Source organism: Gadus morhua, chromosome 4, assembly GCF_902167405.1.
Source record: "Gadus morhua chromosome 4, gadMor3.0, whole genome shotgun sequence".
NCBI lineage: Eukaryota > Metazoa > Chordata > Actinopteri > Gadiformes > Gadidae > Gadus > Gadus morhua.
In genome coordinates this window covers 36,311,245-36,327,448 of record NC_044051.1, presented here as the reverse complement: position 1 = coordinate 36,327,448, position 16,204 = coordinate 36,311,245, and the positions used below count along the sequence as shown (strand labels likewise).

General features: G+C 44.9%; 1 pseudogene; it reads right to left on the bottom strand.

The window, feature by feature from the left end:
- Positions 1 to 4,207: 4,207 nt before the first annotated feature.
- Positions 4,208 to 16,204, bottom strand: part of LOC115541759 (zinc finger protein 62 homolog) — a 29,279-nt pseudogene continuing 17,282 nt past the window's right edge.

The window sequence follows — 16,204 nt, the reverse complement described above, 5'->3', positions numbered from 1 at the left end:
TCCCAGCAGAACTACGGAGTCCCCTACTGGAGCCCCATACAGGACTCCATTCAGGGTCTCCAAGAAGGCTGAGTACTCTGAACTGCTGTTTGGTGCATACGCACAAACAGTCAGAGTTTTCCCCCCCTAAAACCCTTAGCCGTAGGGAGGCGACCCTCTCGTCTACCGGGGTAAACTCCAACACCGCGGCGCTCAGCCGGGGATTTATGAGTATACCCACACCCACCCGGCGCCTCACGACCTCGGCAACTCAGGAGAAGAATAGAGTCCAACCCCTATCCAGGAGTACGGTACCAGAGCTGAGACTGTGCGTGGAGGTAAGCCCCTGCAGATCTAACTGATAGCGCTCCACCTTCCTCACAAACTCCGGTTCTTTTCCCCACAGCGAGGTGACGTTCCACGTCCCCAGAGCCAGCTTCTGCCGCCCGGGTCTGGTCCGTCGAGACCCCTGACCTTCGCTGCCACCCATGTGGCCGCGCACCCGACCCCAACGGGTCTTCCCACAGGTGGTGGGCCCATGGGTTGAAGAGAGGGGGGGTGCCACGTAGTTTGTTCGGGCTGTGCCCGACCGGGCTCCGTGGCAAACCCGGCCACCAGGCGCTCGCCATCGAGCCCTCCGTTTGGGCCTGGCTCCAGACGGGGGCCCCGGGCTTCCTCCAGGCCGGGTCACATCTCCTCTTCTTCCGTTATTCATTGGGGTTTTTGAACCATTCTTAGTCTGGGCCCTCACCTGAGACCAATCTGCCATGAGAGACCCTACCAGGAGCACAAGGCTCCAGACAACACAGCCTTTCACAGGGACACGCAAACCACTCCACCACGATAAGGTGACGGTTCCCCGGAGAGGGGGGAGGTAACCTTTCCCCGTAATTTCCTTCTTTTTTTAACATGGTTAAAAATAATTCAAACAAAATAACGAGCATTAAAATGCAAGAAAAAAATCCTAAGCAATAAATAAAGTTAAAATAATAAGGTTTTTTTAAATTATGATGTTCAGCTCGTATGTTAAAACAAATCAAAGCTTTTGGACCAAACAATAACACAATATTTGAACAGATTTCCAGAAACCATCAAACAAGAGAAGAACAGAAATTCAGTGCTCCGGCTCAAAACAGTTTATTATTTTTTTCCGAAGATTTGTTTTAGTTTTGATATAGTGGTACATTTTAAGCCTTTTGCCTTGGTTCTTATTGGTGGTTTGTTGAATATACAGGTTCCTATTTGATGAACGACCTATGAAAGACGTATCAAAGTTAATGCATGTGGAACCACTAGGGGGCGGTGAATCCTCCTCGGTGCAGTTCACCTTCTGAACTGCAGCGACACACACACACACACACACACACACACACACACACACACACACACACACACACACACACACACACACACACACACACACACCCCAAGTTAAAAGAAAAGAAGAAAAGAAGAAGAAAGGTCCAGCACGGACCCTACCCCTGTTAGTGAACACACAACATAATGAAGGATTCATCAAGATAGGCTTGTTCTCCTTTCCCCACAGCAACTAAATTACAAATTCACTCAGAGTATTGAAGAAACACTCGTCACTACACTGTCTTGTGTTTCAACACATTGTAGTACGTTGGAGTTAAACTGGCTGTGTGTGTGTGTGTGTGTGTGTGTGTGTGTGTGTGTGTGTGTGTGTGTGTGTGTGTGTGTGTGTGTGTGTGTGTGTGAGAGAGAGCAGCAAAAGGGAAAAGTTTCGCGCGCCGGACCCGTTTGACTTCACCCTGCCCGGGGCTTGGCCGGCCAGAGACAGCGTTTCTCTCGTTATTGGATTACAGCAAAACTCAACCAAGAAAACAACGATGAGCAAGTAAACACTCTATTGTATGCTTTGGGCAAAGATGCAGAGCCGATATTTAGCACCTTCACGTTCCGAGACCATGAGGATGATTACTACAATGAGGTTATTAACAAGTTCAACGAGCATTTTGTGCCGAAGCGGAACACCATCCACGAACGTGCGTGTTTCCACAGACGTTCCCAGCTACAGGGGGAGAGTGTGGAGGCAGAGGGTGACATCCCAGGTGGGCATGTCCACCTAGATGTGGGACGGATAGATGAACAACGTTTGCTACAGTCCAATGGGAAGGCTGGTAGACTGATCTATCCAGCACACATCTAGGTGGACACACCGACCTGTGATGTCATAAGGGGCAGATTTCCAAAACGGCTTGTAACGGCCAATCACACCACACGTGGTGGCATGCCATGGGACCTTTAACCTTCTGCCCAACTGCCCCGACACACGCATACGCACACCACAAAAAGCAAGCAAATAAGTTATTCAACACCGACACCAATTATTAATAAAAACAGAAAGCGAATCAAAAGTTGAAAGTGTTTAATCGTGATGAAAAGAAAAACAAAAAGTAGTAATTTAAACCAATACCAGACAGAGGTCTCATTCAAAGCGTCCCGCTACCCCGTGTCAAAGTGTGCTTGAGCATGTGCAAACGCAAACCGCTTGGGTCGCTGTAGCTGGCGTTGCACTGCAGACACAGGCAGGGATTCTCCCCAGAGTGAGTCTTCAGGGCGTGGCCATGACTGAAGCGCTTCATGCATTGGTCACACCTGTAGGTAGAGCTGGGCGATATGGACCAAAACTCATATCGATATTTTCGGTTTGAATGGCGATATACGATATTATAACCGATGGACCGTGCCATGCCTCGATATTTACGCCATTGATTAATAATATTTTGACCATTAAATAAATGCCTTAAATAAATGCCGAATCGGTATCTCTCATAAAGAATATCGTCAGACAATGCCAAGGGATCGGTTCTGTCCATAAAAACCCTCTGTCTCCGCCCGGAGAGACGCCTGTACGATAAGTGCGCCGTGGTCCATGGGAACACCCACAAATGGTGACGCCATTATCGGAGGAGGGGCTAGGAAGATGCGCACGCTGATATAAGTAGCCGATCTCCGGGTAGACTCGCTGAAAAGCTGCTCCCGACCAGGTTTGGTTGCGAGCGTATTAGTCACCAATGGTGATACAGCGACGCTTAAAGAGATAGACTTTCATGGTACAGCTAACCTAGGCTTTCAGCTCAACATACCTCGCTAACCCTCCAATCGAGCTTCGTAGTACAGGCCCCTGGATTAGGCTTCGCGGGTTTGTTTACCCGCGTTGCTATTGTTACCGGTCTTGCGTGTTCCAACGGTTTATTAGGTATCTAATAAATCGCTGTCTAATCAATACTTTATTCACTCTTCCGTGGTTATTACAATATTATGAATAGACTGCTCTGTAAAAAAATAAACTAATAATAATTATACCAGATACATTTTCAGTCGCACTACCCCGAATTCTAGGCGCATGTGCGCCCAAATTAGGGATAATGTGAAGAACGCCGGTCATTATCGGGAAAATAAGCCCCGACAGGGCGAACAGGACACCGACCTGAAGGGACTTATTTTCAATAATGACCGACGACGTTCTATACATTATCCCACTTATTACACGGTTACGTGCCTAAACGAAAAAATAACTTCATGGTGTGTCTTTTTACAATTTATTTGTAACCAGCATTCGTAGTGTTGATCAGCAGAGAAATAGTCCGCCAAAGACGTTGACGTCGCATAGCAACCGAAGACGCTTGAGTTACCGGACTATTTGCGGAGTGATACCATAAACGTCATCGGAGACAAAATATCCTGTTTTCCTTGACAGCCTCTTCTATAATATGAATGATTTTAGCTTGTGCGTGCCCGTGCCCGCGATAAATGACACACAAGCTAAAATCATTCAAATTAATGTGCTTTATTTTTTATCTTGCACTATTGGAGCACGTACTACTTTCTTGCACTCCGCCTCTGACTACGAAATGGTTAGTGTTACAACTTTCTGCTGGCGGCTCCCAGACACGTTCCCTCCAGGGCCGATGCTCTCTCAGGGGCAACACACCCTTCACTTTGACCGGCAGTGGGTCTGCTTATAGGTCGGAATGAAGCGGCCACCGATTCTTGCCGGGTGCTTTATTCTTTTACACACAACCGGACTCGAACATTACTTCACTAAACTTACATGCACGCTACCGCTCGCTCGTCCACTGCACTCACACGCTGACCACACACACACACACACACACACACACACACACACACACACACACACACACACACACACACACACACACACACACACACACACACACACACACACACACACACACACACACACACACACACAGAGAGAGTGATATGCGCACCAGATACTTTCTCGTGCGAAGGAGATACTTTCTTGTGCGCACCAGATACTTTCTCGTGCTCACGAGAAACGTTTTGTAGTGATGCGAAACGTCCGAGGGTGGGAGAACGCTACGTACATATAAGGGGCGGGATTGAGCAGCTGAACATGGTTTGTAGGCTCAGAGAGCAGCGGTCAACTTTATAAAATAGCGCTCGCAAGGCAACATAAAAAATATATATAATATACCGGTATGGCGATATTGTCTCAACTACATATCGCTTTCAAAAATATACCGGTATAATTTTAAAAACGGTATATCGCCCAGCCCTACCTGTAGGGCTTCTCCCCAGACTGAGTCATCATGTGGTGCTTCAGGGTGCCTTTCTGACTTCATGCATTGGTCACACCTGTAGGGCTTTTCCCCGGTGTGAGTCGACATGTGGGACTTCAGGGAGGAGCCAAGATGGAAGCACTTCATGCATTGGTCACACCTGTAGGGCTTCTCGCCGGAGTGAGTTCTCATGTGGAGCTTCAGGTATCTTGTCAGACTGAACCGCTTCGCGCATTGGTCACACCTGTAGGTTTCTCCCCAGAGTGAGTCATCATGTGGCTCTTCAGGTGGCCTTTCTGACTGAAGCACTTCATGCATTGGTCACACTTGTAGGGCTTCTCCCCGGTGTGAGTCGACATGTGGGACTTCAGGGAGGAGCCAAGATGGAAGCACTTCATGCATTGGTCACACCTGTAGGGCTTCTCGCCGGAGTGAGTTCTCATGTGGAGCTTCAGGTATCTTGTCAGACTGAACCGCTTCGTGCATTGGTCACACCTGTAGGTTTCTCCCCAGAGTGAGTCATCATGTGGCTCTTCAGGTGGCCTTTCTGACTGAAGCACTTCATGCATTGGTCACACTTGTAGGGCTTCTCCCCGGTGTGAGTCGACATGTGGGACTTCAGGGAGGAGCCAAGATGGAAGCACTTCATGCATTGGTCACACTTGTAGGGCTTCTCCCCGGTGTGAGTCGACATGTGGGACTTCAGGGAGGAGCCAAGATGGAAGCACTTCATGCATTGGTCACACCTGTAGGGCTTCTCGCCGGAGTGAGTTCTCATGTGGAGCTTCAGGTATCTTGTCAGACTGAACCGCTTCGTGCATTGGTCACACCTGTAGGGCTTCTCCCCCGAGTGAGTCAACATGTGGAACTTCAGGCTGCGACCATGACTGAAGCACTTAGGGCATTGGTCACACCTATAGGGCTTCTCCCCGGAATGAGTCGACATGTGGAAGTTCAGGGTGGAGCTATGACTGAAGCACTTCATGCATTGGTCACACTTGTAGGGCTTCTCACCGGAGTGAGTTCTCATGTGGATATTCAGGTAGTCTTTGTGACTGAAAGACTTCGTGCATTGGTCACACTTGTAAGGCTTCTCGCCAGTGTGAGTCCTCATGTGGAGCTTCAGCTTGGAGCTCTCTCCAAAGCACTTCATGCATTGGTCACACTTGTAGGGCTTCACCCCTTCGTGAGTCATCATGTGGCGGTTCAGGACGCCTTTCCGACTGAAGCGCTTCATGCATTGGTAGCAACAGTACGGCTTCTCGTCGTTTTGGGTCCTCATGTGGATGATCATATTGGCATTGTTGGGAATAACCTTGCCACACAAGACACCGGGCCGGCCCTTGCGGCCGCCCTGATGCCCAGTCAGCTCAAGGCGGACGAGCCTCACGCTGCAGTTCAGGCTCTTGGCCACGCTGTGGTCTGCGGACAGCGAGCTCAAGCCCTCCAGTTCTGACACGGCAAAGAGGGTGTCATGGCCGTCCACCGCCAGTGGGCCCTCCCCTTGTCCGTAGACGCTCAGGATGCGCAGCTCCCCACTGTGACTTGACATGTGGGAGGAGCCAGGGGCGTCCACACGCAGACTCTCCGAGATGGCGCCGCGCTGTGTGCTGCAGTCTCTGATGTCATTGCCGTCTTCTTCAGAGAGGAAAACAGAGAAGAGAGAGAAAGTAATGTTTTTAATTAATCATTTTCACAAAAGGAATACAGTATGTACTTTGTACACACTTGTGTATTGGAAGAATTATATTTTGACATTCTTTCTAACTTCTATTTGTTGATTATGCATTTTTCCATTTTATCACGGTCATTTTCTTGCATAGATGCAATGTGTATTACTAACCTACGGCGGGCATGCCTCCACCAATATCCTCTTCAATCTTGATTGAAATGGTGTCTGGGGTCTGCTGCTTTCGACATAAGAAGGAAACACACACAAGACATATTCTTTCATTTTCACAGAATAGTTGTCAATCCCCACTACTGACAGATTAGGCATTTTTACACTGCACTTGGAACGTCCTGCAATTTCAATGTCTTCCCTGTGTATTTTTTTTTTTTGATTCAAGACCCCCGCATGCAAGAATGAGTTCACATCTGAGTGTAGGCTTAAACACTATTAACTATTTAAGTGCAAAAATGCCAACATTCTTTATTCTGCTAACCAGCAGTTCCTCGCTACGACTGGACATGTGGGAGGAGCCAGGGGTGTCCACACCCAGAATCTCTGAGGTGGCGTTGCGCTGGATGCTAGGGTCTCCAAAGGCATCGCAGTCTTCTGCAGAGGGAGAACAAAAGGAAAAAAATATTGTTTTGATACATTATATGCATAAAATGTGTACTGCTGACAAAGATTCACAGTTTTGGAGAGGTATGTCTCCTCCAACACCCTCCTCCCTAGACTCAAAGCTCAAGTGGTTGGCCAGGATAAGGACACTCAACGAACACCAGCCCAAAGTGATCTGATCACAACATGACATGTGAGACAAGCGTGTTACGTATTTTAAGAACATAAGCTGCCTCCACATAGCCTCTAGGAAACAGATTCAAACACACAAGCTGTATTACCCTCACAGAACCACTACGAAGCAGATTCAAACACACAAGCTGTATTACCCTCACAGAACCACTAGGAAGCAGGACCAAACATATAAGCCGTAAATACTATACATAGCCACAAGGGGAGCAGGACCTTACTGAAGGCTGCAATAGCTGCTCCATCCACAGAAGGCAGCACCTCAGACAAGTGAGGAAGCCGAGGCTAATACGTCACGCCGGCTCCGCCCACTGCTGTGGGCCACGTGGATTTGAAACAAAACAGACAACAGAGCCAGTAAACAAACCAGAATCTCTCGGCAGCCATACATAAGGGTTAATATAGCTTTGGTCAGCTGGGAGACGCTCAGCATGTGTAAGACACGCTTCCTCTCCTTTTGCTCCCTAGTTACCATACTGAAATACTTAAACAAATAAAGTAAGATAAGCGATCATGGATTGGAATACTTTCTTGGAAGAATGCTGCAAGCGCAAGAATTATATTTTGACACTAAAAAGCAACAACGTGTCCTTCCCTCTAAGCTGATCCGCTAACATTCATACATTATGAATTCAGTGATGTTTGAGAATGATAAACCAGCTCATGTGGCAAATGTCTTGAAACCCTTCTGGGCTCTTGACTGATTCCATCTTTGAAATGCAACTCCCAAGTTTGACTTGTGTTTTAGCAGGGCACTGGTCATGATGCTTTTCCAAAGAGGACCAGGCTTTTTAGCACAGGTGAAATCAAGTACATTGATCCAGGTCGTTTGCTTGCATAGATGCAATGTGTATAACTAACCCACGGCGGGCAAGCCTCCACCAATATCCTCTTCAACCTTGATTGAAATGGTGTCTGGGGTCTGCTGCTTTCCACATAAAGAAGGAAACACACACACAAGACAGATTCTTTCATTTTCACAGAATTAGACACATTATACCTTTTTACCCTGCCAAGCTGGTTCGGTCGCGGCTTGGCACACCCTGCAATTTCAATGTCTTGCCCGTGTTAAACCGAGGGGGTAAAACCCCCCTTCCCCCTTGAAGACTTTAATGTTTGATTTAGCTTTCTGCTAAATCTTAAATACATTGCACTTTCTAAAAAGCTTTTTTAACTTTGCCTTTATTTTCTATTTTAATACTAAAATGCCTTTTGTAACTTTGTTATGTTTTCTTTTACTTATCAGTTATTTTATTTTATTGTATGACAATGTTTATATGTGAATCACTGAGTCTGCCTTGTGTATGAAAAGTGCTAGATAAATAAAGTTGCCTTGCCTTGGTCTCTGAGCTGACTTTCTTGGTTCACCGGAGAAGGCGGGGCTACACACAGAGTGTAGGACTCTTTACAATGAATTGCAAATAAATATTTACATATTTTTTGATTCAAGACCCTCGCATGCAAGAATGAGTTCAAATCTGAGTGTAGGATAAAACGCGATTAACTGTTTACAAGTGCAAATGTGATGTTCACTTGCCCAAATTATAATCAGAATCTTGAACAGGCCTCTTTTTGCCAGGCATGCGGCCTGGTTTTTGGGGGGCTCAGAAAAATCATCCTAGCTCAGACTGAAGCTGAATGTTAGCTTCCACACATGTTGTGTTTAAAAAATAACAAACTTCCCTTTGTTTACTTATTTATCGAGTGGTCACATCGTGCCCTGAAGTGATTTCAGTCCACCGTTGCAACCTATTAAAGCTATCGCCAAGTTATATGTAGACCTGCATGATTTCATGCAAATGTACTTAACTCAATGTCAGAGGTAGTAGCAAAGATATGTCTTTTTTTAACTTTCACGTTTCTTGTAGCTCTAACTGAATAATCACAATCGCGTTTCTAGTAGTGTTGTCAGTCACGATACTGGATTTTCTAACTTTGACACTATCCCTGGAAAAATATCGATATTCTATACCATTTTCGATATCAGGGGAAAAGTTTTTTTCAGGAAAGAACATACCCAAAGTAAATAGAGTATATCTCCACAACTGCAAGGGCGATAATGTCATCTTTGTGCCAAAAGAAAGATTGTTGTGCAAGTGAAATATTCAATGGGGATGATACTTGGTTAAAGTGAATAAAGCCATGGAACACAGCATAAGTGGAAGATAACATTTCCACCTGAAACAATTATCAGTTGGTCATTATCATTTGGGAGCGATGTCTTACTATGAGACACAAATAAAGGTAGATATCTTACAATTTTGACACTTGACACCTCCATTTAAATTTCAGGGCAAATATATTCGAATGCACCAAGCCAAACACTCGCAAATAAACATATGGCCACTAGATTGCGCTGAAGAATATGTTTTCTGATTGAAGGCAATTTACCTATTTCCTAAGAAACCTTCTCTTATTCATTGATTGAAAATACCTTGTTTAGTTGCAAAATTTGGCCCACACACTGGGTTATCTGTTTATGGTGGTTTTATTCGACCAGAATCAACTTTGTGGACAAAAATCACAAAGGTAATACTTCATTTTTGGTTGTTAAAAGAAAAGGGGACATTTCTTCTTAAGTTGTTATTTGCGAGATTTAGTCACAGAATGATATGGTTTGGACTGTTGGAATAAGTGGAGGCTCAGCTTTCATGTAATATATAGTTTGTGAGGGTCCAATTTCGTGAAAAAGACCGCTATTGCTGTGCATGTGCACAGTTATGAAACCCAAAACCGTGTTCTTGCATATGACTTTCCTTGGTAATTTGCCTCAATCCGAAGTACTTCCAAACCGCACTCCTCCATCACTACTCCATTTACCTTCTACCTAAACCGTTTGCGGAGGCGCTGCACTTGCGATGCTACCTTTTTTGGCTAACCTTTAGCCAACACCTTCGAATCACGGCCAGAGAACGCACTGCGAGTGACAGAAGGCGGGGCTATATTCGCACTGAAGCGACGTGTCTGTTAACTCACTTTCCGAGAGAAGAGAAGACGGCGCGCTGATCAATTGCAAATACTTATATTTTGTGTTATTTTGCGGCAAAAAAGGTTGTTCTGCCGTTTCTAAAAACATTTCAATAAATAGCCTTTACATTAACATCCACCCAAAATCCACTTGCCCGTTCGGGCAACCAGAAATCAATCTCAACTTGCCCAAATATGACTTTTGGTTGCCCCGGGCAAGCGGGCAACCGTTAATGTCGAGGCCTGATAGGGGTTCGAAATAAAGCCCGTAAATTACCTCAGCCAGTGTAAACGCGCGGATCACACAGGGGAAAAGTTGAGCATAAGACGGGCATATTTGGCGGTGTAAAAACGTTTACTGAATCATAAAGGTGTGGGCTTTCAATGGGTTTGTTTTACGGTGCGGCCACACCAAACGCGTTACTCGCGTTGGATAACGCGAGTAACGCGCCTAACCTGACGCTTGACCAGTGTGTGGTGGTTCAACGCTTCCAACGCGTCAACGCGCCAACGCAGCTAGATGAGTCCATGTCCATGCAAGTGAACGGAGCGTTCCCTCTTCGTCATAACTATCAAACCAAACATCCTTCACATTCACTGAGCGAACATTATGAAAGTAAAATGCACATTTCTCGCTAAAAATGTTTCCATAAACGCATTTAATGGCGTAACTATGTAACTATTTCCACCCAGAATGTCGGCCGTGGCTGCGCTGGAGTCCGAGGTAGGAAACCCAAACGCCGCCGTGTTTGGGTGATAGAGTTTAGATCAGGTTAGATTAAATAATCTCGGATATAAATAACAATAATCGGGTTAAATAACTTCACATGGTGTGTCTGGTGTGTTTCCAGCATTCGCAGTGTTGATCAGCAGAGAAGCAGTCCGCCAAGACGTTGAGGTTGCTTAGCAACCAGAGACTCTGTCCATGCAAGTGAACGGAGCGTTCCCTCTTCGTCATAACTATCAAACCAAACATCCTTCACATTCACCGAGCGAACATTATGAAAGTAAAATGCACATTTCTCGCTAGAAATGTTTCCATAAACGCATTTAATGGCGTAACTATGTTACTATTTCCACCCAGAAAAAAGAAAGATGTCGGCCGTATGCTTCTGTGCAAGCTCACTACTCTCTGCCAGTGACGTCGGGTCAAGCTCCACGCTGATTGGCTTCCGCGGCTAAGCGTCACGCGTTGGAGCGTTGAAAGTTCAATTTTCTGAACTCCGGGCGTTGGTGCGTTGGGCGCGTTACTGCGTTTACGTGCGTAATTACGTGCAACTGCCGCGCCTAACGCCCCCAAATCAACGCTTCAACGCTTCAACGCGTGTACCGCGCCTAAACCAATGGTTCCCTATGCAAAAATGCCGATTTTCAACGCCCCTAACGTGAGCAACGCGGTTGGTGTGGCCGTACCATTAGAGTTGTAACAGAGGAAACCTCTCTTTTGGATGCTGAATGAGAAGATGATTTCCAACCTGCACACTCAGCTCCTCGCGGCAGACCAGCTGCTCGCCGCGCTCCAGGCTCTTGGCCACGCTGTGGTCGGCAGACAGCGAGTTCAGGGCCTCCACTTCTAACACGGTGAAGAGGGTGTCATGGCCGTCCTCCGCCAGTGGGCCCTCCCCTTTTCCGTAGACGCTCAGAATCTTCAGTTCCTCACTGTAACTGGACATGTGGGAGGAGCCAGGTGCGTCCACACCAAGAATCTCGGAGGTGGCGTTGCGCTGAGTGCTACGGTCTCCAAAGGCATCGCAGTCTTCTGCAGAGGGAGAAAAAAAGGAAAAGTAATTGTTTTGATGCATTATTTGCATAAAGGGAGGCATTGTGTATTTGTACACGTGAAAGAAACTCTTTAAATGTATACAACATTGACACAGAGGGTTTAAAATGTGTGCTGCTGACAAAGATTCACAGTTTTGGAGAGGGACATCTCCTTCAGCACCCTCCTCCCTAGACTCAAAGCTCAAGTGGTTGGCCAGGTTAAGGACACTCAACGAACACCAGCGCAAAGTGATCTGATCACAACATGACATGTGAGACAAGCGCAATAATTCTATTTTGACACTAAAAAGCAACGTGTCCTTCCCGCTAAGCTGATCAGCTAAACTTCATGCATTATGAATTTATTGATGTTTGAGAATGATAAACAAGCTCATGTGGCATCTGTCTTGAAACCCTTCTGGGCTCTTGACTGATTCCATCTTTGAATTGCAACTCCCAAGTTTGACTCGTGTTTTAGCAGGGCGCTTGTCATGATGCTTTTCCAAAGAGGACCAGGCTTTTTAGCGCAGGAAGAATCTAGCATCAGCCTAGAATCTATGCTGCCAAGAATCTATTATATCAAAGAACAAAAATACTCAATGAGGAAAGTACACACCGTCACTTTTAAAATGGGGCTGCAAAGTCTTTAAGGATAGCTGTGTGCCTACTAATACGCGTTTCCATGTGCTCTGTCTGGCAGGCAACATCCCGCCTTGAGAGAAGCTGCTGAATGTAAGCACTTGATGAGCTGGCCTGCGTAGAGACAACAAAGTAAAATCAGTACTAAATTTTTTATAGTGTATATAGTCCAGCAGCAAGTTGTAAGAAGATATAAGATAAGCATGTTTAGTGAATTACATTAGCCTAATACTTACAATTTGTTATATGAAATGATATTACATCATTGATTTGTTTACATATTTTAAAGTTCATCTCATCAACTCAATACCATGACATCAAGCTCTACAGAAATCTGCTAATAACCCTTTGATTTGAATCAGGTGTGAAGGGGAAAACATGCCTATAATAGTGCGTTCCAGATACACTTTTATACCCGTAAATAACCAGCTATAAATGGGAGTACAAGAGGGTAGAAGGGTGCGAAAACACGGGTTACCTGGAACGCACCATATGTATTTGGATGTGTTTAACAGGTCATTCTCCTCATCAGTAAAACGCTAAAACTACTGCGGTCCAGTGGCCGGTAAAATACAATTGTATTCGTTTGTTGTGTGGTGAGCAGACATTGTTAAACATTGCATTCCCTTGGTATCCAAGCAGTAGAGATCATTGTACCCCCTTTGTTGAATTGTGCCCATTCTCGTGTGATGCCCCTTGCTTGCTGAGGTGCACACTCGAGTTACATTGCGTGTATTTATAGTTATGAATGGGCGGCAATGTATTATTCCGCTGTCCTTTCTTTAATAGGTCCATGGTACACATAACTGATGCTATCTACCGTTACATTAGCGACAGTAACTTAGCTGTTAGCTGTAGCGCTAATGCTAAAGCAACATTATAATGCTAACAAGGTAACCATATACAGTACAGCAACACAATGATATGACGTTAGTTAACTTACTTTTTCGAGGTTTTGTACATCCAAACACTGAGCAACTGCGCTGATTCGCTCGTTTGCAAGCCACGGTGTCTCTCAAGGAAAGAGCTATGCGCACACGTTCGTAACTCCTTTTCTCATGGGCGGTCGGGAGGGACAAATAATCTGGGCGGGCAAAATAAGAGAAAGGGGAGGTAACCTTTCCCCGTAATTTCCTTTTTTTTTATTAAACATGGTTAAAAATAATACAAACATAATAAATGCAAGAAAAAATCCGAAGCAATAAATAATGAAGTTCAAATTATACCGTTTTTTATAATTATGATGATGATGATGATGATGTTCAGCTCGTTTGTTAAAAGAAATCAAAGCTTTTGGACCAAACGATAACACAATATTTGAACAGATTAACCGAAACCATCAAACAAGAAAAGAAAAACGGAAATTCACTGCTCCAGCTCATAACAATTCATTATTTTTTTCTGAAGATTCTTTTTAGTTTTGATATAGTGGTACATTTTAAGCCTATTGCATTGGTTCAAAGTTTCCCTCTGGTTTAGGAACTTTCTACACACATACAAACACACCGGACAAACACACCGGACAAACACACACACACACACACACACACACACACACACACACACACACACACACACACACACACACACACACACACACACACACACACACACACACACACACACACCAAAATAATTAGCAAACAGAAACAGAAGAGACCCACCCGACACAAACCCAACCCCTGTACATGACCATACGACATAAGGAACGATTAACCATGGTAGGTTTGTTATCCTACCAAGTGTATCAAAGAAACACTTGACACTACACTGTGTCTTGTGTTTCAACTCATTGTGGTAATTTGGAGCTGATTGGACAATTCAGCCAATGAATCCAATAGGCTACCTTCCTCAGCAGCATTCGTGCATTGCGCAACATGACTACATGCAGAGAGAAGTGATAGATATTTGGCAGAGAGTCGTATAAGCACTTTCTACCCATTTCAGTTGAGGAATTGGACTCCTCATGCAATGTTATACTTAAAAGGAACAAGTAAATTACGGTCCCAAACTGCATTTGAAATCGACCTTGAGACTCGGGTAAAACACTATAGGACATTGATCATGATATGCCTCAATATCAGAATAACAACCATGAGTCAAATAGCAATGGCTAGTGGAATGAAAGTGAAAGCAGTGTAAGCTTGTCCAGGCCCTGCAAGTCAGGATGTAGGCTATGAATCAGAATACATTTTTAGCTAGTGGGCATCCCAGAAACCAATTCTATATATTCTTGGGGAGGACCCCTGTCCATTACTGCACCCCACCCACGAATTGGATCACCAGCCGCCGCTGCAAACAGGGAGTGAAGGGGGACCAATGCTAGGAATCTTCTGACTTTGTCCCGTTAGAATAATGCTGCCTTCTAGAGGGAGGACCGGCTTAAACTGAGCATCACTGAGAACTTGACATTTAACCAGGGACCTGGTAAAATGAATCATCTTCAACCATTATCGCTATTATGATACAATCCATCCAAGGTAGTTAGCAATAAGCGCACGGAATGGAAAGGTAAGTGGAATGAACACAATCATGTATAATGTGCGGTTCAATCGCAGTCTATTTCACAAGTGAACTTTGCAGGCTTTTTGTGATAACAAAGATAACAGTAATGACAATGTTGTGGCAATGTCAAGCATAACTTTAATATACAAATTATATGAACCCTGTTTGAATAATTTGACAATATCAATGAATTTCTATGCATTCTCCATGGACCTAGAGATACCTCCCGTCCTCCCTAATTGAAAGGTGTTTAGATAGTTTGCATTTGCAACTGTGGGCAGTTACTAGTACTGAGCGCAATCCAGACTTCTTTGTTGTGTAGATTCCTTTAACCGTCTTGCAGCCATGTCCACTTCACCCATATTGTGAATTGCAATTTAACTTGGTCTCTCCTCTGGCCAATCCTAAACTCCACGAAGGCCCCTCCCCCTGACCTTTGTTTCCTTTGTATTTACCCACGATGTGAACGTTACCTATAAGAATCATGTACACCCATCGTCTCATTGACTGTATGCTTGGTAACTTCGCTGCCTGTATCTTCCCCTGATCAAGCTCTACATTAAATCAAATATTTTGCTGTCAGAAGTATCCTTGAAATAAGTTATTCCTCACAGACATAAATTAATAAAAACAACAAGCGAATCAAAAGTTGAAAGCGTTTAATCGTGATTAAAAGAAAAACAAAAAGTAGTAATTTAAACCAATACCAGACAGAGGTCTCAATCAAAGCGTCCCGCTACCCCGTCTCAAAGTGTGCTTGAGCATGTGCACACACAAACTGCTTGGGTCGCTGTAGCTGGCGTTGCACTGCAGACACACGCAGGGCTTCTCCCCAGAGTGAGTCCTCAGGTGGATCTTCAGGGCGTGGCCATGACTGAAGCGCTTCATGCATTGGTCACACCTGTAGGTAGGGCTGGGCGATATGGACCAAAACTCATATCTCGATATTTTCTGTTCGAATGGCGATATACGATATTATAACGATATTTTGAACAAAACAGCTAAAGTGTGTAGTTTTAACTCCACGCCACTATCAACCATTTATTTAGTGTTTTCTTTATATTTTGCTCAACGAAGCATAGCTGTGCTTTAACAACAGATACGTAAGGGATAATGTAAAGAACGCCGGTCATTAGGGGTGGGTAAAAATATCGATTCAGCAATATATTGCAATTATTTTCCCTGCAATTCAATATCGATTCAGCAATTTTCTGAATCAATTCAATCCCCTGGCCAGTAGGGGCGCGGTGAGCAACACCGTGAACACGTGTGATTCCCGCAATACGGACGGGGGCCGCAC